The sequence below is a fragment of the Hylaeus anthracinus genome, unplaced genomic scaffold (assembly GCF_026225885.1).
Source record: "Hylaeus anthracinus isolate JK02 unplaced genomic scaffold, UHH_iyHylAnth1.0_haploid 0, whole genome shotgun sequence".
Taxonomy (NCBI): Eukaryota; Metazoa; Arthropoda; class Insecta; order Hymenoptera; family Colletidae; genus Hylaeus; species Hylaeus anthracinus.
Genome location: NW_026533254.1, coordinates 23,537,503 through 23,558,994, shown reverse-complemented (window position 1 = coordinate 23,558,994; position 21,492 = coordinate 23,537,503). Strand labels below are relative to the sequence as shown.

At 45.8% G+C, this 21,492-nt stretch overlaps 1 protein-coding gene across 2 annotated transcripts in view; it reads right to left on the bottom strand.

The window, feature by feature from the left end:
* Positions 1–21,492, bottom strand: part of LOC128891834 (uncharacterized) — a 42,961-nt gene that overhangs the window by 17,926 nt on the left and 3,543 nt on the right. The window contains exon 1 of one of the 2 annotated variants that reach the window (XM_054151688.1): positions 1,211–2,168. The exons of the other annotated variant lie outside the window; for it this stretch is intronic. The gene's annotated coding sequence lies outside the window, so the exon portion shown is untranslated. Of the gene's footprint in view, positions 1–1,210; positions 2,169–21,492 lie in introns of those variants that run through there. 2 annotated transcript variants of the gene reach the window in all.

Here is a 21,492-nt window from a genome sequence, read left to right as displayed (position 1 = left end):
GCGAGGAAACCGCAATCTAATAATAAAGAAATTGCAAAAGAACAGCGCAATTACTGGCTCTTCGAGTCGATAATTAATTGTCACTATCGAATCGCTTCTCCGTTCTCGGGGATAAACAGATAATCGTCAACCAATATACAGAAGTCCAAGCTCCATAATTTCTTTAATCTTTCAATTAAACTGAACAACAATGGAAAACACTTTTACAAATTTTTACTCGTGTTACTACTCCACCTTGACCATTTCGAATAATCTCACGTGCCTACTGTATGTAAGTATTACACATTTACATACGTTTAAAGCTTTTCACAATCTCATTAAACTGCCTTATGTTGATGTTACGTTCCACAATAATTATCTTTCGTGTTTACAAACGTGTTTTATGCAACTTGGAGAAAGATTCGAAACGTTTCATTGTAGAGGACTAATATTAATAGGTCAAAGGAATCTGGTCTTTACATCCGTAACAACCACACCCGGCATAGCAATGCACGCCTTCGGAGTGACAAGATGAACAATGACTGCAACGTTCAAATGTGATACGCACGTTTGAAATCTATTGTGGCAGAAATCGTTCTTCGATGAACGGACTTGAAGAGAAACTACTGTATTTTAGAATTTCGTACCACCTTTTGGAATAATTAGAACTGGGCGCGGAGAGGACGCGAACTAATGGCGCCACTGATAGACAAGATGGCGCCACTAGCGCCACTAGTTCGCTTACTCGCCGTGCACTGAAAAGGCCGTGGCTCTGAACACGAACTCTGAACGGTCGATTTTTAAGGAATAATAAACATATATTTTCTACATGGTGAATACCACTTGGAGGCAATCAGTTCTAATTGCAGTATATCCTAGCAGAGACTACTCATAGAATTCCTAATATAGCACTACTCATCAATTTCGTACTCCCAGGAATCTTAGTGCTCCTGATAATTTTAGCATTCCTAGCACTTTGACTATTTTTAGACCTCATAAAACCTATAGTACCAATGCCCCTAACATACTTTGCACTCCTTACAATCATCCCACTCCACTCAATGGCGAACCTAACCCCCGTATAAATTTCAAATTCAGCCCTCTCCTCAATTTCGAAAAAATCTCATTTCCCATAATGTTTATTTCCAAAACACGGTTCCCCTAAGACTAAACAGGACTTTCTCAGCATCCCAAGTGGCAAACTGAATAAGTATCAAGCTCTTTTACTCACGAGAGCCACGGAGAGACTGGTCCACGTCGAATGGTCGGAAGTACGGAATTGCTCCATCAAATCACTGTCGAAAACCAGCACGCACGACACTTTTCATCCCACTGGTTCTCGAAGCCAGCACGAACGACCGCTCAGCGCGGCGGCGTTCCGCGGAAGAAACGCGTCATTCCGATCCGGGGTCCTCCTTCGTCCTCTGCCAACGACTCTCCTTCGCCGCAAATATGCGAGGTCGAGGAATTCGACGAGGAATTACGAAATTTCCCCAAGACGACAAGGGAAGATGGGCGCCAGCCTCGAGCCGGATGCGGCTGAACTTTCTTCTCTCGGTTAACCGTCCCAGGTGCCTCGGCAGCCTTCCCAATTGTCGACTTGGGACTCCCTTAACGCCACAGGTGAGAATATTCACCAGTAAGAGTCCGAAATTTGATCGTAGGCCAGAGGAATCCTCTGGGCTCGAGATGGAATTCGAGTATCCAAGAAATTGGGTGCTTCTCGGTTAACCATCCCAGGTGGCTTAACAGTCTTCCTAATTGTCAAACCTGGGACTCCCTGAACACCATGAGTAAAAATATTCACCGAGCTTTGGTAAGAGTCCAAAAGTTGATCGTAGCTCAGAGGAACCTAGAATCCCCCAGGCTTGAAATTCTTCGGGTATCCAAGAAATTTGGTGCTTCTGATCGAGTCACGTGAGTCTGAGAACTCTCGAGGAACAAAGAAGTAATCACCTATTGCACCCGTCTATCGGTCGAACACTCTCCGAGGTATCGGGTGAGACGGGAGTCGAAGTTAGGAAGCGACTATCGAAAGAGCAGGAAGGAGTATCGGGGAGGGTCTGTTGGAGGGGAGTGATGCAGAGGGATGACGAACGACACTGGTTCGAGGCGCCTGGTAGACGAGGTCAAGACACGCGCTGCATGGCGGACGGGTCGCGAGTAACTGCCGACAGACGCCGGACGAAGTCTTTGAATACGGGGCCGTTCGAGGGTCGAGCAGCGCCGAACGGTGGGGAAACGGCGAGGGAGGGAACGATTGGTCGACTTACGTGGCCCTAACGCGGTGGGGGAGATGCCCGCGGGACCCCATGGGCATTGGGAACAGATGGTGAGACTTCTGGGAATATACACGGTCCTCTCGAGATGAGGCTCGACTCGCACGACTGCGATTCACAGTTTTGGCAATTTTTCAAATTTAGGAAATGGCTGGCGCCTTGTGGTCGCTTCCCGACTGAAATTCATTGGCAACTTAGATGTATCCACTATTATACGTGCAATAAAAAATGAAGAATTGAGAGGAGCTGAAGGGAAATATTAATATAAATTCTTAGTGTACGCTTTTAGATTATCTTCAAGAAAGTATAGGAGTACTGATGCGCAATCCAAATTCCTAAATTCTCTGTAAAATACTTTTCAAAGGCTAAGGAATTTTAATCGATTTTAGCTAACTCTTTAGGAAAATGTAGCGCTGCCGACGAGAAGTAAAGATTTTTATAATGATCAGGGATTTCTGAAGAAAAGGAAAAGAGAAAATCTGTAGAAATAAATATAAGCGAATGCTCGGAATAGCTACATGTCGTTAACATAACCTCGAAACGATGATCGAGGAAAAATTACTTTCTTATTTGACGACGACCGCGGTATCTGTACTTTCCTCTGGCGGTCATTTCAAGGTTGGCTTATTCATTTTAAGGTGTCTTGTTTTTCTGGTACTCTTTTAGAAGGAAGAAGGGGAATTTAATGAATCGCAATGCGACTCTAAAAGGATCGGCGTAAGAGGAAATACCTGGGAGAAACCTTGAATGACCTTGAATCGTAAGTCGTTGAACTCGTCGTAAGACTCGCTATGAGACGTTATGAAAATAGTTCTATCGCGAAAAGGAAGCGAGGAGACCTTCGTGAACGGGTACAAAGGTGACCTTGGTTTCACCTTGACAGTTGTACAACATCGAAATAGAAGTTTGATAAAATCATACATCACCAAAACTATTATACATTGCGAACGAATATTTAATATTTGAAAAAAAAACAAGATTAAAATAATCATTCAAGTGGCGAAAATAATTGTATCTGTCGATTAGAACTCTCACGTAGCGATTCCCGTAATCTAATCATAAGAAAGGGAATTTATCAAAGCTTTTCGTTACCGAGATCCGTTCCAGATATAATAATTAAATGGAAATAAAAGAAGGAAACGTCTCGTAAAAATGAAGACAGAGCTACGTGAACAGTTAGGTGGAAGTGTTAACGAGGTATTTGGAAGAAGGAATCTATAAAATAATATTCATCTCCGCGCTGTTCGTTTCGCTATGCATTATTTATTCCATTCTGGCCACGGGTGGATGAGAAAAGATAATCATTCGTTACATAATTACGTTACTGGATCGAAGTAAATACCGCGCGTATCTATGTGAGAGCCTAACGAGTCTGACTGTACTTTTTCTAAATAATTCTTTTTCACGTGTCATCGCAAATTAATTTTCTACCCGTCACTAATGGCATCCGAAACGACTTACAAAACAACCAACGCGGAAATACTTCCATTGGAATGACATTCTAATTAGTCTTCGTCGTTCTCTGAATTTCTGCCACGTTTCACGTTTATTAACTTTCGTCATCTTAACGACATCCTCTTCTGCCGCTATTGTAATTCTTCTGATAATCAAAGATGCGGCTTTTGGGACGCTCTGTAGGATGACAGCAGGCTTAATGCGAGGTTTCAGCCAGATGTTTCGCGTTCTCGTAGCGAAATTTAATTCAACATCCTGTTTCGAAGCAGATCGTTAGATTGCGAGCAATGTACGACTTATAATACGCTGGAATAATGTCCATTCTTGATAGCATGAGCTTATGTAAAGCCCAGCATTGTCCACTACTCGGACAGCGAGTCCAAAATGTTTCGCGTGCGAACAGAATGAAAAATGTGCTTGCTCGACGCACGTGTCGAACTTATCTGTAGATATTCCAGGAAAAATATCGATTGGCCACTCTAAAGGTGAAATATTTGCGCTCAAGGTATCTTGGTTAGATTTTTCAAGTTTGTAAGGTGAACGCCTAGAATAAAAATGCCGTCTCGTATGGGTCTGCTAGGGTAAGGACATAGACTCAATCTCAAGGGTTAGGTCATTTAAGTGCTTGTAACTTCAAGTGTCACATTATCGATGGGTCTTCGTTCTGTTGTACTATGCTCTGCTGTGTTATGATGTGTACTGTAGTATTACATTGTGCTATGCTGTGACATGTTGTATTATATTGTGTTATGTTGCATTACGTTGTGTTGTGTTGTATTACATTATCCTCTGTTGTGTTATGAGTCTACAGTATGTTGTCCTACGCTGTGTCATGTTGTATCACATTATCCAAGGGCTAAATATAATTCGTCACGTTCACCTGCACTACATGGTCTACAAGTCCCAGATACTAGCTTCGCACCTCCCAAACATTCGCAAAGCCCAAACCTTGACCAACGTCTGCACAAGATCCAAACGTCAAGGGTCAAGCCCAATACCCTTCGAACGCACTGCCACCGTATCAGTGACGTTGTCGCGAGCGTAAATCTCGAGGCATGGTCCGCGCTGTTGCAACACCCACCCGAACGAAAGTGAGATCCGCGTGGGTGACGGAGGATGGAGACAGGCAGGCGAAATCAGGACACGGCTGTCACGAGCGCCATTACGATCTGTAATTGTTTCGACAGGTTTCCTCGATATCCAATCCAGCGGTGCGCGCGTTCGCGGCGTTTACGTGCAATTCCCAGTGTCGTCGTTTCACCATCGGCGGACATAGGGGAACGTTGGCAACGAATCGACGGTTGCGCGCGCAGCGATCGACAGAACCGGAAATTACAAAGTGTTTTCGCGTAGGCGTACGCTGTAACTTTCGTTTCGGGATTATGTCATCGATACCCGCCGCTGGGATCCCCCTGTCGCTTTGTCGCGCCCCATTATTCCCGTTAAGCGATCTTCCATAAGGCTACCTACGGGGGCAAACGATAATGCATACTCAGACGAATATATTATTTGGCTGGCAACGATTTCTCTTCCCGCACGATTGATAAATGGCGCTTCCTGGACGACCCGCGTAACGGGATTCCCTCGTGGCAGGAATAAAGTCCTTCGGAATTATCGTCTTTGCGCGTTTTACCCGCCATGTATAAATCATTCTGCTTTTTTTCGAAGGGTATGCGAATAGAGATACCAGCTAAGGATTTCACTTCGGTCCGTCGTTCATTCAAAAAGAAGGACGAGGCTGCACCAATCGAAGCAAAGTGTTGTTGTCTAACGTTTGGAGAGGTCTGCCAATCGTGGAACGCATCTTCATAGGGTACGGGGACTCCCCCGACATATTGAGACGGCTGTTTTGTCACGAAACGCCGTAGCGAAGTGTCTTCTCACGTTTCCACCGGGACCGTTCCATGAGGGACCATTATAAATCTTCCCCGGAGATCCATGCACGATTATCATCGTTTTCGTGGCGTCCCTGGCTTTCTTCCGTCGATGAAATTGTTTGCCATTTGTTTATAATGGACCCGTCAGATATGCATCTTGGAATCGCTATTCTGTCCCAGTTCCCAGGAGCGAAAGAGCGGATGAAGTGCATCGAGTTCCGGACCAGTCATGTTCGCAATGAGGTATATGCACGCTCATCTCGATCGACTTCTGTCGTTTCATCGTCATTAGCATGACTCGGAAATGGTCACGCGGTACTCCTTGCGTGGCGATCGGTAGATTCAATTGAGTGCTACGGTCGTTTGCTAAGACTAGTAGAGCTGGATTCGATATTACTCAGTCAATTCTTGGACGTGATAGATAGTAATTGTTGTTGCCTATTACTGGATCGAAGGATATGGTAGGAGGAGCTAAACGACATAGTGGGCGTGGTCAAATTGTATGATGGGAGTGGTGAAACGATATCAATGTTGGATATAAACAATACTGACTACTATCGCCTATTACAGGATCAAAGAATGTAGTAAAAGTAACTAAACAATACAGTGGGCGTGGCTGAACAATGTAAAGGGCGTGGACAAGTGGTATTATGGGTGTGGCTACACAATATAAAAGGCGTGGCCAAATGAAAAGGTGGAACAGGTCTTCACTAAGCTTGAGAAAATTACACACAACTACCCTTCCAAGCCTAATCGATCGATAACTAGCTTCTCCAGGGTAATTGTTATTTATCAATGTACACATTGACACCAAATCGAACGATTCAACGATATCACGTCAATGTTCGGAGTCGATCTTTCATTTAAATTCTTTCACCAACGAGAAATACGTGTTACAAAACCAATCAGGTAATCAATCCTTTTTGTATATCGGGATGCGCCGTTTCCAGGTACGGATAATCAACGCTCAGATGCGATTATGTAGAGAGGCAATCGCGGAAGTTGAATTAATTCAAATCACGCGATTCTGAAATACTAAATAACGCGACGTAAAAGAAAAACGAGAGCGGACAACGTAATAAGCGAAAGTGTTGGCACGAGGTGAAAATCGAGAGGTTTGAATTAACACATCGTATCTTCGGCTAATCGACGGAGGAAAAGTCTGGTCATTAGCGCTGCACCGGCTTCGACGGGCAGCCAACAACAATTTATCGTTGTTCAATTATCTTTCGTCTTTGTACCGCTCGGAAACGTTGAGCAATTTATTATTCTCAACTGCAAATGTTTTTTTTTTTTTCAGAATTCTTGAATGTTCAAATACTATAAACGTCTTACTTTCGATTCAAAGCTACTCGCGATGTTGGAAACGAGTTTTATCACGAAATCTTCTTGCAGCTGAAAAGGATTTGGAAATGCTCGACGATTGCGAACATCGCGAGGAAATCGTGTCTCTATCTTTTATCGCGCCACATGCGAATTAAACTTGAAATCACTGGATGGCGTCGAGCACAAGATTACTGGAAAAAGTCAATTTCTCAGATGTAATGTGTCGAATAAATACAGTTAAGTAATCTCTAAAATGTGAATACAAAGGAACACGAGAAGAGTCACTGGACGTGATAAGGCGGGGTCGAAGGGGCGTGTCTTCACTCTGGCCCGCCCTTCGAGGAACAGACTTTCGTGCTCCAATCTGTACACTCCCCACAAAATCGAGTACCTTATGATTATTAGCGACTACTATCGCGAACCATTGGGAATTATGTCTGATTTAACCTACATATAGAGCATATTTAATACACGTATTGCGCGGCCAATTAAAGTTGGTTCCACCGCGACTGAAAGAAGAGATAAATCTTTTCCATTCGTTGGATTATTCGTAGAGTGAAATTCTCGTAAAAGTAAATAATAAGGTAGAGTAGCTAAAATTCGTTCACCCGACGTTGATTGCCCCCTGTTTCTCATTAAGTAACGCCTCTAATTGTGAATCGCGCGCGCTCATTCAGAGCCGCGTGAAAATAGCGCGATGAAATTAGACAGAGCGGTACGGCGATATTACGCTTTTGCTCATCAACGTGCGCGATGGAAAGGTAAAAGGCTTGATCGAGGTCTACCGGATCGGCGCACTCGGATCTCAATTGAGGTCTGCCGGAATCAAGTGGGTTAATGAAAACCGTGCGCACAGTTTGCCTTCTGAACCGTAAATTTTTACGAACTTTCCATCGATGGCTTTCTTCGAACGTTCCGCGACAAAAGACGCGGAAACCGGCCTTTCATCGGTGGGAAACCAAGGTGACGGTCACTAAAGGAAACTGTACGACGATAAAAATTCTTAGGGTTATTAGTACTCCACGAGAGAAGTATCGCATTTAAAACACATCGCAAGTGCAACGTTCCACTCGTAAAGGAAGCGGTTATAGGAAGGCGGACGATGTCACGCTATTCAACTTATTCTTCAGCCATTTCTTCCTTTTTAACGAGACGTGAGATGCAGACGGTCCCAATTGTGTAACCCAACCTGTATTAACTCTGCCCAAGCGTTCAAGTGTTTGTACAGTATGCAAACATTACTCATGGGAATATTTGCAAAATGTCTCGAGATACTCATCCGTCTATCGTTGCAGATATTTGAATAGATTGCGAACCGAAGATGGAACGCACGATATCGATAAAATTTCCACCCATGGCTTCTAGAACAGTCTGCGTACAAAGTGACAAAGTTCAAGTGGACCGTCGAGTGTTTGACGTGTTTCCCAATGTATTTGCTGCAGTGGTATATCTCTTTGAAAACTTTACCAAAACTGTTTTCAATGTACCTATAGTCTGACGGTGTAGCGGAGAGACATGTAATCATTTTTTATGGGGTATGAGATGGAATGAACTTCGAAAAAAAATTAGGGAGCACCCTCCGATTAAGGACCAACACAGGAGAGTAGTCTTCAGCAACGACAGAAAAATCTCCGCGTTACAATACATAAGAAAGAAGGATACAGCGATTGATGACGTCACGCTAGACTCAACGCAATGAGCCTTAGCTGGCAACCCTGGCGAGATTCCGCCAGTTTCGTCGAATGTTGGGCAGCGTCAACTGAATCGACGAGTGACAGCATCAGGGATTAACATAACAGAAACTGGCTGATGGTATGCAATCCAACCGGTTGGAGGACGACGTTACTGACGTTTACCGAAAACGGCGATCCCGTCGCCAGTGTTGGGAAAGTCTCCGCCATCGTTGCACGCTCTGAATCGAATGGGACGAGCCGAGAGGCTCTGTTAGAAACGAAAGTGAACCAATTTCTAATCGACCGCGTGCACAGGCGTTGGCGTAGCTGAAACGCATCTTCCATCACGGTTCACGGATCTTAGATCTCAGGCGAGGAGAGAGGGAGCAGGGGGAGGTGGCCGAGGAGCTACGTGGCCGAACAGCAGGAGAGAAGACTTGCGCAACGACCCTAAGGAATACATATGAGTCACTCGGCGGAGCTGTTTAAGATCGTTAAGAGACCATACGTCTTCGTGGTCCTGGTAGCGGTGGTACCGCGGCGATGGTAGTGCTACAAGGCTATCTCAACTACCAGGTGATCCCCTAACGGAACATTCCTTGTTCATCGATCGATGCTCGCCGTTATCTTCCACGGGGCCTGTTTCATCTTTCTGGCGAACGCCGAACCCAGTCTCGTTCGATTAAGCGTATAACCTTGATTTCATTAACTCGATTTTGAAATACCCTCAACGAGCCACTCTCGCCTCGTTCCGCCGTCTCATAATTTCCGGTTTTGTTGCTCCCTAGCCAAGATAAGCCTCCATTTACCGGGATACCCAGTTAAATCTTCTCAAGGCCTCTAATCAGAGGTCTTAAACACTCTCTGTTCGCTATCAATTCGCCATAGTAATAACTCTACCGGCCGATCCGGCTACCGAGCGCAGTGAATCACTTGCCGGCCACGTCGAGCAACTTCGTAATTCCGTTTTGCGTTGGGTTCGCGGCTCGATCGTGACTTACTTATTATTTACACAGACCCTCGGCTTCGAGATAATATGCAAATTTCACGGTAACGTCTGTCTTCGCCACGCTAGACGTTCCAGTATGCGAGCGTTTAGTCTTACGGATTCAACTCGGGAGTGGGCGGCGATTTAAATCAGACCTGGGAGTCTCGACGACTTGGGCGAACGGCGAGCACGCGAACCAGTGGCGCCACTAGACTCAAATTCGCGATGGCTTTTACGTGCCGAGAGAAAAATATCAGCGCGTGTCCTAATTTCCCGACTTTGAAGCAAGCGTAGTTATTAGCGGACGATTTAAACCCCATTAGCGGCTCTAATCTACGCGCGCTGGACACTTGGTTCGGCCAGCGATTTTCTACCAAAGTGATTATAACGCAATCAATTTCACGTCTTCTGTAAACGACCGGGGATTCACTCGAAACGGACTCAAGATGTTTACAGACCATTTACTGAAAGATACAGCACCATTTGGATCGATTAAACGCTCTCGGAGGAGTATACCGAGCGAATCGAGGCTGAGACGAGAACGGGAACGTTTCCAGGCCTGGCGAAACAAAATCGTGCGGTAAACGCCGTCATCAAACAGTAATTGCTTTCGGCGAGCAATTCCCTCCGCGGGGCGAGCGATACCGATCAACTTTCCACGTGATCGTTCCACCACCTCTGTTCCGAAAAGCGGTTCTCGGACGTAGAACGACCTTGGCTCGCTTAGTGCTCGCGTCACCTTCAGCTAGAAGCACATTTGCTTGCTCACTCTCGCCTGTGTACCTTCTGTCCTTCGTAACGAGCGGGTTATTCGCCTCGCAACTTTGCGATACTGTGACTAATATAGACCATTTAGCGAAGTTTTTATTAAAAACCACTTTGTTTCATAAGTCTCTCGACTGCGGCGAGTCATGCCGGAAGAACAGGTGTTTCTTCGATGACCCTTGCAACATTTTGACCTGGCTTGACCACTGATCGAGTGTCAGTTGATTTTCTTCAATGGGATTTTCAGATATGCGGAGCCTATTGTTTTTCTGAAAAATCTTGGATGCAGTTGAGTATACTAATCCCAATCAAGCCCAATCACTCGTTATCATTATGCGCTGTTGATAAGCGTCAGGAAACAACGAGCGTCTCTACGAGACGCCACGTGCGCCAATCAAAGAAGAAGGTGACGCTTCGAACCGCCGGGGAAATCGATACGCAGCTGTAACTCGACCATGACAAATTCGCCTCGATTGTTTCGAATGTCCAACGACGGCCAGGTAACCGACCGTAACCGTTCCTGGTGAACAGAAAATTCCGCTCGTTAGGATAACATAGAGCGAGGATTCCACCGTTGGGCAAGTTGGTTGGTAATTTTATGGAACGACGAAGCTGCGTCCATGGCTTGCAAATGTTGCATTCATCTTGAATCTATTCATTCACGTATTTAAGTGCCATTTTCGCCATTTCTTAGTAACGGTTTATCGGAGTTTATCGTGTACTCAATTTTATCGCTTAATTTTTACGATCCTACAATCCTTGCATTATCTTATTTGTTTACGCGATTACATAAATCGCCAAGGATTACCGTAGCCAATGCTACACGTAGAAAACATTTTTGCTCCCAGGCCAAACAAGGAGCATGCTAGTCACGCTCAGTGACGTCCAGCGTTTGCATTGAGTCATCGTTAAGGAGCACGATTAAAATCCGAATTCCAAGGCATCCTCGCGATGGTTCTCGCGCCAAACGAAGCGTAACACGACTCAGCCAACGAATTTAAGTAATTACGAGTAAATTGCTGCCAAGAAGTGCCTCCGGATCGCGAGGCAAAGGCCGATACAGCGGAACGGTATCGATGCTGGTCTAGTCCTAACCTCGAGTATTAAGCGTTTCGCAACCACGAAAGGTCACTATGCTGATGCACCGCGACGAGACGACTGGCTCGTTCTGCTATACATCCTTTCCCAGAGCCTTTCTCTTTCACCAGGATCGTCGTTACGTACTTTCCCAACGACGGTGCTGAGAATCCAGTTGCCCCGAAATCCTTGTTATTTAATTTTGCTGAGATGAAGTCATTTAATTCTTCCTTTACAATTACTTTGCAGTAGACTTGCTTAGATACTTTTCTTCATAATTCTGTCGTTAGGGATCCCAGTTGTCTGCTGAAGCCAACTGGGCCCTCTTTAGCTCGAGTACCTCGGGGTTGCTAAACCCGTACTGTAGCTGTCAAGTAGCTACAGCCTCTGAGGTTGGTGTTTCTCTTTCTCTTTCTCAGAATAGTTTTAAAACAATTTCCTAAGTCCGGTCCAGAGTCCCCAGTGTCTCCTAATCCATCTGTAAAGTTTAATACTACCTTACAAGCGTCAAAATAAAGAGGCTTCGGTGTTCTTGAGCGCTGTCCCTGGCTCACAGGCCCCTCTAATCTGGCTATCTATCGCGATCATCACGATCAGCCGCTTTTCGCAACGGTGACGTCGATCCGCCAGTCTTCGACGATCGATGCGCGCCAATAAATCACGATTCGACCGGTGAAACTCGAAAGTCAATGTCTTATTCCGCGGCGCGCGGTCGGTTGGGCAAAGGTACATTTCCATTTTGATGGTCGACCGTTGCAGCCGCCGTGGAACACGCGTACCACATGGTCCGTTAGATTATTACGTAAACGCCACGGAGCGGGATCGTCCGGGAGGATCGATGTCCGTGGCCAGTGATATTTCTGGACTGATAACTCGACTTCACGGCTAGCCGACAGCTTTACGGTATCGTGGCCGCGGTCAGCAAGTGCGAAGGAAAGTGAACGACTCGCAGTTTTTCGTGACAGGCCGGTTGGAAACCGCCTGCGCGATCACGATCGTACCGATTCGGAGGTGGATGACCACGACACGCTCCGGAGCGATCCGGGGATAAATGAAACTTCAGCTGGTTGCGACTTTCATTTGATTAGCTTGCTTCCTTTGTTTAGGTTGGTCTTGTTACTTGTTGCTACGGGTGGGTAGAGGACACTCTGGGCTCATATATAGAGGCTACAGGGTACTGGGGTCATCTATAGGGGTCGACGGAGTATTTAATTTAGATGCGTAGAGGACACTAGGCTCCGCTATGGGGAGCGAGATGGCCCCGAGCTCAGATATGTGGAACTAGAGCGTCCCGGGCTTAGATGCTAGAGGGCATCGGACTCAGCTATAGAGGGCTACAGGGCACTTAACTCAGGTACGTAGAGGGCACTAGACTCAACTATGGGGAGCTAGAGGGTTCCGTGCTCAGATATGGGGTGCTAGAACGTCCCAGGCTCAGACACAGGGGACTAAAAGGTACTGGTCTCAACTATAGGGGTCTGGAGAGTACTTAACTCAGGTACGTAGAAGGCACTGGGCTCAGCTATGTGGAGCTAGAGGGTCCCGGGCTACGCAAGGCTGAGCATGATTTTGTCCGTATAAACGAGGTTCTACAATACATTCCTCTTAGATTTGACCTCTCGACAAGGAGAACAGAATCGATTCCGGTCACTTGGATAATGTTGCTCGTGAGTTACAGATTCCCGCCAATTTTATCAGACAGCGGATCGCGAAGCACGCTACCTCTCCATGGCACGTACCATGCTACCGACAATATAACTGCGATAATCTCGCGCGAACCGTTGGCACGAGACAGCTCGCGCAAACGGAACGCGAGATAAATACTGGGTGATTAATGCAGCCCGTGCGTGCACCATGTGCGCTGTTGACGTTAGACCTGTGTCGTTGGCTCCCAGCTACCGCATAAGACTGTATTTTCGTCGAATCGTGCAGTCCACGCTTTCGTGTTTCTCTTATTCGTTCCACGAGTGTCTCTTACTCGCTCCTGGCGGCTGCCGTTTGTCCCCTGGGCAACGAAACTCCAGTGGACGAAACTTAACCTCTTCGGAGTGGACTTATCTTGTTCGGCACTTGATTTGATAATGATCGCGCTATCTCGTGACTCATTTTTCAATATCCAAGAGAGCTGATGCAACATGCTGGACGTTAATTACATCAACAACGATTATGCTTGGGGTCATAAATATCCGTTGTCCAAATAGAAACATTCAAAATGGCGGACTACAGTTAACCCACGAACGTTCAACGACATAGTACGTGTCCACGGACATCGAGAGCATTTCTCTTCGAAACGGAAACATTTCCATAAGCTTGGACAGTGAAAGTAAATGAATTTATCTACGGAGTGGGGCGTAATCTGTCGCGCAAAAACGATATTCGTTTGATGGACGATTTCTGATGCGGTCAGGAAACGATTTCCGTCGGAAATAACCGTAACGAAGTGGTCTATACCGTGCTCCATGGTCTTCCCCCCGGTTCAAGTCTCCTTATTATTCAAAATCTCCGTATCGTCCGTTCGTTTTAACATCTCGAAACTTAAAACGAATCAGTGATCCTGTAGTTCCTGCAATTTCCGTGAAATGATATAGAGAGGGGGCGGTTGAGCGTCGCGATTTCTGTCGTTACGAGACTCGTATGAGGACGTCGAATTATATAACGGAACTGCGTGCTATTGTGCGCCTTATTGGCTGCAATTATCGCATTATGTTGCGTAACCTTGCTACTATGTTTTACAGCAATCTTCGTGTGCATACGCTCCCGGGGGCAATTCTTTTAAACTGTTCGCGCACGCAAGGCGAATCCCGCGTTGCGGTCGACGACGTGCTCGTGGAATACTCGAGCACGCGTGAATTATCACGGTAGCATCGAGCGTCGATGACATTGAGAATCGTTCGGTGCTGTGTAAGAGTGCCAAGAATTTTCAGCACTCTGTTTCGAATAACTTTAACAGGGATTAAAGGAATCTTGTACATATCTTTTCGTAATCGTCACGATCGCCATCCAAATCGTCATCGTAATGCGTTAACGATGTTATACTGAGCGTAAGACATTCATGGAATGATCTCGATTAGTTTCCTATCCACTTTTTCCTATAGTCGTTAGTGTTCTACCTGTTTGCGCGCAGGCTTACCGCGCCATAGAAGCCCCGATGGTGAACCCACGGGCTGAGTCGAGAGGCATTCGCTCTACCAGATAATCTCCCTGGGGCTCGTTGTTCGAACGTTTCCGGCGTTTTCCAGCTATCTTCGATGGTGGACCGTACGGTAATATTCCATTAAAATCAAAACGTCATCGACGCCAGGACGATTTAATAACGCACGTCAGGCGCCCCATCCGCGGAACGCAAAGTTGCATAACGGAATTATGCCGGTCGAGATTATTACCAGAAACAAGTAGAACATCCGTGGTCGTTTTTGCCACGGTCTCGAAACGACAGTCCCGTATCCGTCGAGCATTTAATGCTTATCATTCCGTTATTAGCCATCGTGGTTCATCACCGTCACAGGACAAACGTTAAATACCGCGAGTCTGTTATCTAGCATTCGAGTCGCCTCGATCATACAGCGTGGACCGTGAAGGTGATACTCGTTAACGAGAAAGGACTCGGGACCGTTAGATGCTCGCTGGAATTTTTCGATCACGCAAAGCCAGCCGGTTTTAGCATCCCATTGAGCGAGTAGCCACCAAACGGTTTCGTAATGCCAGGCTTCTCGCGATTAGCGACGCACGTAAAAGAAGAAATCGTTAGAAATTGGAAGTAGGCGATCCGTTTAGAGGATTTATTAAGTAGCGGGCAAACGTCTCGCCTGGTTCCTTACGAACTGGTAATCGAGTTCGTGCCACTCTTAGCTGTGACCAATTGTTCTAACGACTCGTACAGGTTGAGATGAGGCCAGATTAGATAGCGATCTATAGGGATTTAACGCTGCTCCTGAAGACCATATTATAGGTGTTACTTATGTTGGTTATAGGCATGCCACCTGAATCCACATCCGAAAGATTCTTCAAATCAGGTAGTAGTTGCTTATAGAGGTCTAGCATAGCTTCTGAAGACCATATTATAGGCGTTGTTCATGCTGGTTACAGGCATACGACCTGAATTCTTATGAAATCATGCTTGAGTGCATCCTTGATTGCCTTCACTTATTCTAAAGATTCATGAGGTCAGGCTAGGCGGTAGCATATAGGAATCTAACAGTTCTTATAAGTGTTGGCCATGTTGGTCATAGACGTGCCACCTGAATCCTTATGAATTTTTAATTGAACACATGCTATCCTCGGTCACGTCCACTTATCCCAAAGAAGACTCGGGATCGCTAAGCCCGTACTGTAGCTACGATAAAGCATAGCCACAGCCCCTGAGGGATCTTTTAAGACTATGCGACGAACCTCCTAGGGTGCACGCCATCCCAGAAATGTATATTCTTTACGTTTTTGACAAGAGAAACCTCCGAACTAAATTTTATCTCCCAAGGCATCCCCATACACTGGAGGAAAGCGGTCAAGTTGTCGCGACGTAACCCCGAACACCGGAAACAGTCATAAACGATGTCTAGGACGCGATGCAGTCTTCGGCAGTCTAATCACGCTCGCGAACGTGCCTAAGCCAGCGGTACACGCAGATTTCTCATGGCATTGCTGGAAGATCTCGGGTGATTCGCGCGTTACGTAATCAGTTTCGACGCCGTTTCGCGCGCCAACGCCGTAAAAAGATCGGGGGAACATTTATCATCGATTTTCGCAACGTATCGAGCAATCTTGTTAACATTTACGGCGATTCGGGGACAGATGGACACCTGGTCGGATGATCGTTAAAGATTATGCCCTAAGGTTCGGGTAATTGCCGCCCTGAGATACCAATCTGGAAGGATAGCCATCTGTGGAGCGTATTATGTATCACAGGTGGCAGAGAACGAGTTTCTCGAATTGGAGAAACGATGCTCGCCTGACAAGAGAGTATAGACAACTGTCGTGAGCCGATTTTGACGAAACCTTGCAAAAAATAAAATTGTTTTTTCTGTCCTTTATAAAGAATACCGATGTTTCGTATTTAATAGACTTTATCTTTGATATTTGCTATGCTGTTTCTCTATCGTACAGAGAAACGCTCGTGAAAATTGTCGCCACACCTGGAGCTCCATTCTCCCATTCCAGTAACGCACAATCCCTGGTAATTTCAGTCATTTGTCTTCGCCAAAGCCATTCTCTCCGGTCGATCGTACAACGAAACCGAAAGTATGAAGGTGGAATTCTAAGGGCAGTCGTCGCTTTCACGCTTAGAGAAAAGGTCTTACGGAGAAAGCAACCGTGCATGCATATCCGTGGCCCCGACTACTTCCTGACTGTCCATCTCTGCGCCCGCCATCTCCGTTCACAATATTTTTAGACTTTCTTCTCGCTCCTACGACTTTTGCCCGTCGCGTATTTATACCGTGCACGCGCCCGACAAGATAGCAGAGCGGTCAGATAACATCCGAGCTAAACCGGACTAACGAACCGTTTTTTGTTTCTGTCTCTGATAACTCCAGTAAGGTATGAGAATGTTCAGTAAAACGTGTCGAGTATCTTCCGAGTTGGGAGCCACAAAAACTGGATGGCATTTGAGATTTTCTTTTAAAAAAACTATTCGATATATCATTTAGAAACTTAATATGTGCATTTACTTATGTTTGGCCAAACTGTAAGAATGTTCACAACTGTAAGCGATTGATTTTGTTAAGGCAGTGGATGGTTGAAGTAGAGTCCGTTAGGAGCTCTCCTTACTTTAAAATTCTATAGACTAAGAAACGCGGTATACATATTCGGAATCGATATCTCCACTCGGCTATAAAAAGCACAAACTCGGATTGTGTATCGTAGGACAAGTTAAAATTGTATTATTGGTAACAATGTTACCGAGGTCGCGATAAATTCTCATGCAGCCTGGCTGATAGGCAGGAACCACCCATGAAATACATATCACGTCCGAGAGAGTATCACCGAACCGCTATCCCTGCGTTTAAACGTTTCTAAATATAGCGATCCAGCGGAATCGTTCGAATACAGACGGTAAAAGAACTTGATGTTATAGATAACATACTAGCATGGCTATTAGGACTCCTTAAAGGCTATCCGAAACGATTATAATCGCCTATAAAACTTTATCGTTTAATAATTTGAAATTGATTAAACGTTTGTGATTTTACTATTTCGTCTCAGACACTGATTTATTTTCCTTCCATGGAAAATAAAACTTCCTTTGCTATTTACAGGGTATAATTAAGCCTCTGGTAAAAAATATCGACTGTCAAATTCGTCATCGTTGGTACTGTACAGCCATAAAAACGATAACCGTGCAACTAGGCATTTTCTGGCGTAAGACCACGAGCTAACTCGCGAGGAACATTTATCTTAAAGCACGTATCGCATTGTAAATGATATTTTTACACTTTCTAGTTCACATAAGCGGGAACTCTCGTGACTCCTAGAGATACAGCAAGCACGCGTACAACCTTCACATCTGTCTCCGCGGGATGCTGGGGGCCAATGCCCTATCAAGGTTGTGAGTGTTCTCGTCGGCAGGAAACTTCCTTAACTCAACAATTACAACATACTTTTGTTCATACTTCCCTATAATACGACGCTTACCCAGTACACATTTAACGACATCCTTTGCTCTTCTATCGTGATGCAGAAGGTACCCAGATCAATCACAAGTCACAAGTCACAGGACACATGATATAGGGCACATGTCACAAAATACATGTAAAAGACCACAAGTCCAAATCCTGAATTTAGGACATAGGAGTCACGGGACACAGAACACTTCCTTTAGGGTACAAGTCACATGCCACGAGTCACAAGTCTTCCAAGTTCCAAGTTTCTGAAGATCCCGAGATCACATGAACCCAAGATCTCAGGTCTCCAAAGTCTCAAGCCTTAACCTCCCAGTCCAAACTTCGGGACATAGACCACAAGTCACAAGTCACAAATCATAAATCACTAGTCCTCGCGTAAGGTACTTGAGCGATAGCTTCCCGCCTCCGGTATGGTATGTGGGGGACAAGATGGGAGAAGAACGTTGCTCCCAGGAGAACCTGCGCAGGCAGGTCCAAGTCCTAACTTTAGGACATAGGACACGAGTCACGGGACACAGAACACTTCCTTTAGGATACAAGTCACAGGCCACAAGGCACAAGTCTCCCAAGTCCCAATTATCTCAAGATCCCGAGATCCCAAGATCCAAGGATCTCAAGTCTCCGAAGTCCCAAGCCTCAACCCCTCAGTAACTTCAGGACTTAGGGCACAAGTCACAAGTCACAAGTCACAAGTCGCAAGTCACAAGTCACAAGTCACAAATCACAAATCACAAATCACAAATCACAAATCACAAATCACAAATCACAAGTCCTGGCGTGAGGCACTTGCTCGATAGCTTCCCGCCTCCGGTATGGTATGTGGGGGACAAGATGGGAGAAGAACGTTGCTCCCAGGAGCACCTGCGCGGTCCCTGATTGGCCCAAACTTTGGACGCGTTTTGGGAGGAAACGGTACATCTCGAATACGCGTTCCTTTTGGAAATTTGTATCCTCTTACCGAGTGATTACGCAACGAGCTACGTCTGCGTGCCGAAAGTCGCAATCGACGCGAATAAAATCGCAGTGATTTGAAAAGGGAACGAGGGAATGCTTCAGAGAATCGTTTTCGACGTGTGACTCGTTTCAATGTCGACTCGCGCCACCGGAGATCTTTGGCACTCGCATACCGATCGAGGACAAATCGTGACAGGAATCGAAGCCTAATGACATTTGCTGCCTCGAGTCGGCTAGGTTTCTGGCTTTCACGAGATTACGAGGCATCTTCGACCGATCGTCTGATCGTTTCCCTGCTAACCGCGCGATATTCACGAAAAAATCGCTGGGATTCCCGACTTCCGTACTTTCGTTGCGCGCTGTGGGGAGACCGCGGATTCCAGTGTTCCCCCTTTGACAGGATACATGCACACTCTATGGGTGGAAGGATACAGAAGTGAACAAAGTGATAGAGGACAAAACTTCCACTTTCCTCGCTTTTTTTTTTAAAGTGCAAGCATGCAGCTTGGAAAATATAATTGCTTTCTTAAATCGAACTAGTGGCGGCTCCTGTGGCGCCACTAGTTTGCGTGCTCGCCGTGCGTCGCTACCTCCTCCAACTTTGCTTGTTGCTAGGCGAGGCACTTCCTTTCGAAGATAAATCAACTTTACGCTACACGTTTGCATTCGTAGTCACTGCTACCACTCGCTATATCCTTCAACTTCACTCGCCGCCATCGTCACTTCCACTTACCATACTTACCACATTCCACTTCCACATACAACAAAGAACGTTCTCAACAATTAAGATTCCACTGTATCAAAGTATTCACTCTTCCAATGCCTGGTGCATAAAGAAAAGTCGGTCGAATTCACAGATCACTTCACTAGGACACACAACACCACTTTCTACCATCGGTCCTGGCGCTTCTCTTTCTCCAGTTTCTCTCGAGAGGAGTTACGTTCCTTGAGAGCACACATTCCCAGAGGCATCTGAATGCCTAATTGCTGACCGTTTAATTCGAGTAGCTCGGAATTGTGCGAAGGTTTTTTCTGCAGCGAACGCTTAGGCACGCGTGGCAGCCGTTTCGCAGGGCCGCTCCTCCGGTGCTTACGAACACGAGCAAGAAGGCCAGGCGCGAGGCGGTCGATTGATATTCGGACGATGCCCCGGCCCATAATTCAGAGTATAATTTAACGGGTGCTGCTGCAACGCGTGGATGACTCTCCGTCGGCCGTTTATGCGTCAGACGTCGAGGATGCTCGCACCGGCGCTCTTCGAGGGTCCCCTCGTCAATATCCATAAGTTAGAGGACATCCGTCTTCGCGTACACACGCGGAATAATTTACAAGGATTCGAGATAACGGCAGCAAAATCGCTGCCAACGGCCGCGAGGTAATAATGCAGGACACGAACAGACGCCATTTCCTTTCGACGATCTCGCGATAAACGACGACGACCATTTGCGTTTATTAACCACTTACGCTTTCTTATCTCGCTTCTTATATATTCAAGGACACTTGTAAAATATTATCAAAAATCCCTGTTTTAAATCTTACAGTCTACAGACCTAGCCCTTCCGACCCTAGTGGGACATATATGTTTCAAGTCTCCCAAGTTCCAAGTCTCGTAAGTCTCGAGTGCAAATCTCCTAAGTCCCAAGTCTCAATCTTTGATATATAGCCACTCTTAGGCTATAAAGGTTAAAGGAAAAAGGTTAAAGCTCTGGAACCTCGAAACCACAGTGGCGACATGACTCTATGAAATTATTATCTAACGGGATGAGATACGCAATACAACAATATGTATAATCAGACGAAAATTGCAATGATTGTAACCAAGACTATTATGCAGATTACGAGGTAGGAAGTTTTAATAACCGTTGGCGAAAAATGTAAATCACCGACGTGCATAGTCCACGTCAATTACGACGAATCTTGCGAAGATGCGAGTCATGTGTTTAAATTGATACGAGACCGCGATCAGTTTGGAACAAAAGAATTTCGTGACGCGAATATTCAGCATACTGCGGGTGTATTAAACGCGCTTCCTGTTGCCTCGTCAACCTATTGAAAGCCGTCTTTTCATCGACTAAGAACCTTCGTGCGAATTCATGCGAGAACAGGAGATCGAATTTTTTCTCATAAACACCGTGAGGCAACGATGCGCATGATTACGGTAGGATCGTTTAAACGTGGAGACTTTAATGCCCGGTTGTGCACCGACCGGTGTGCATAGCATGTTCTGTTCAGAAATCGTAGGATGAAAACTGGAAAGTCCCAAGATCCCAAGACCGCAGTTCCCAAGATCCCAAAATATCAAAAACCCAAGATCTCAAGATTCCAGATCCCAAGATTTTGGGACCTTGAAATCTTGGGATCCAAAGATCCTAAGATCTCAAGTCTCCCAAGTCCCACGCCTCTCAAATTTCAAGTCTCCCAAGTCCCACGTCTCCCTGGTCCCAAATCTCCCAAATCCCAAGCCTCGTATGTCCCAAGCCTCCCAAGTCTCCCAAGTCCCAA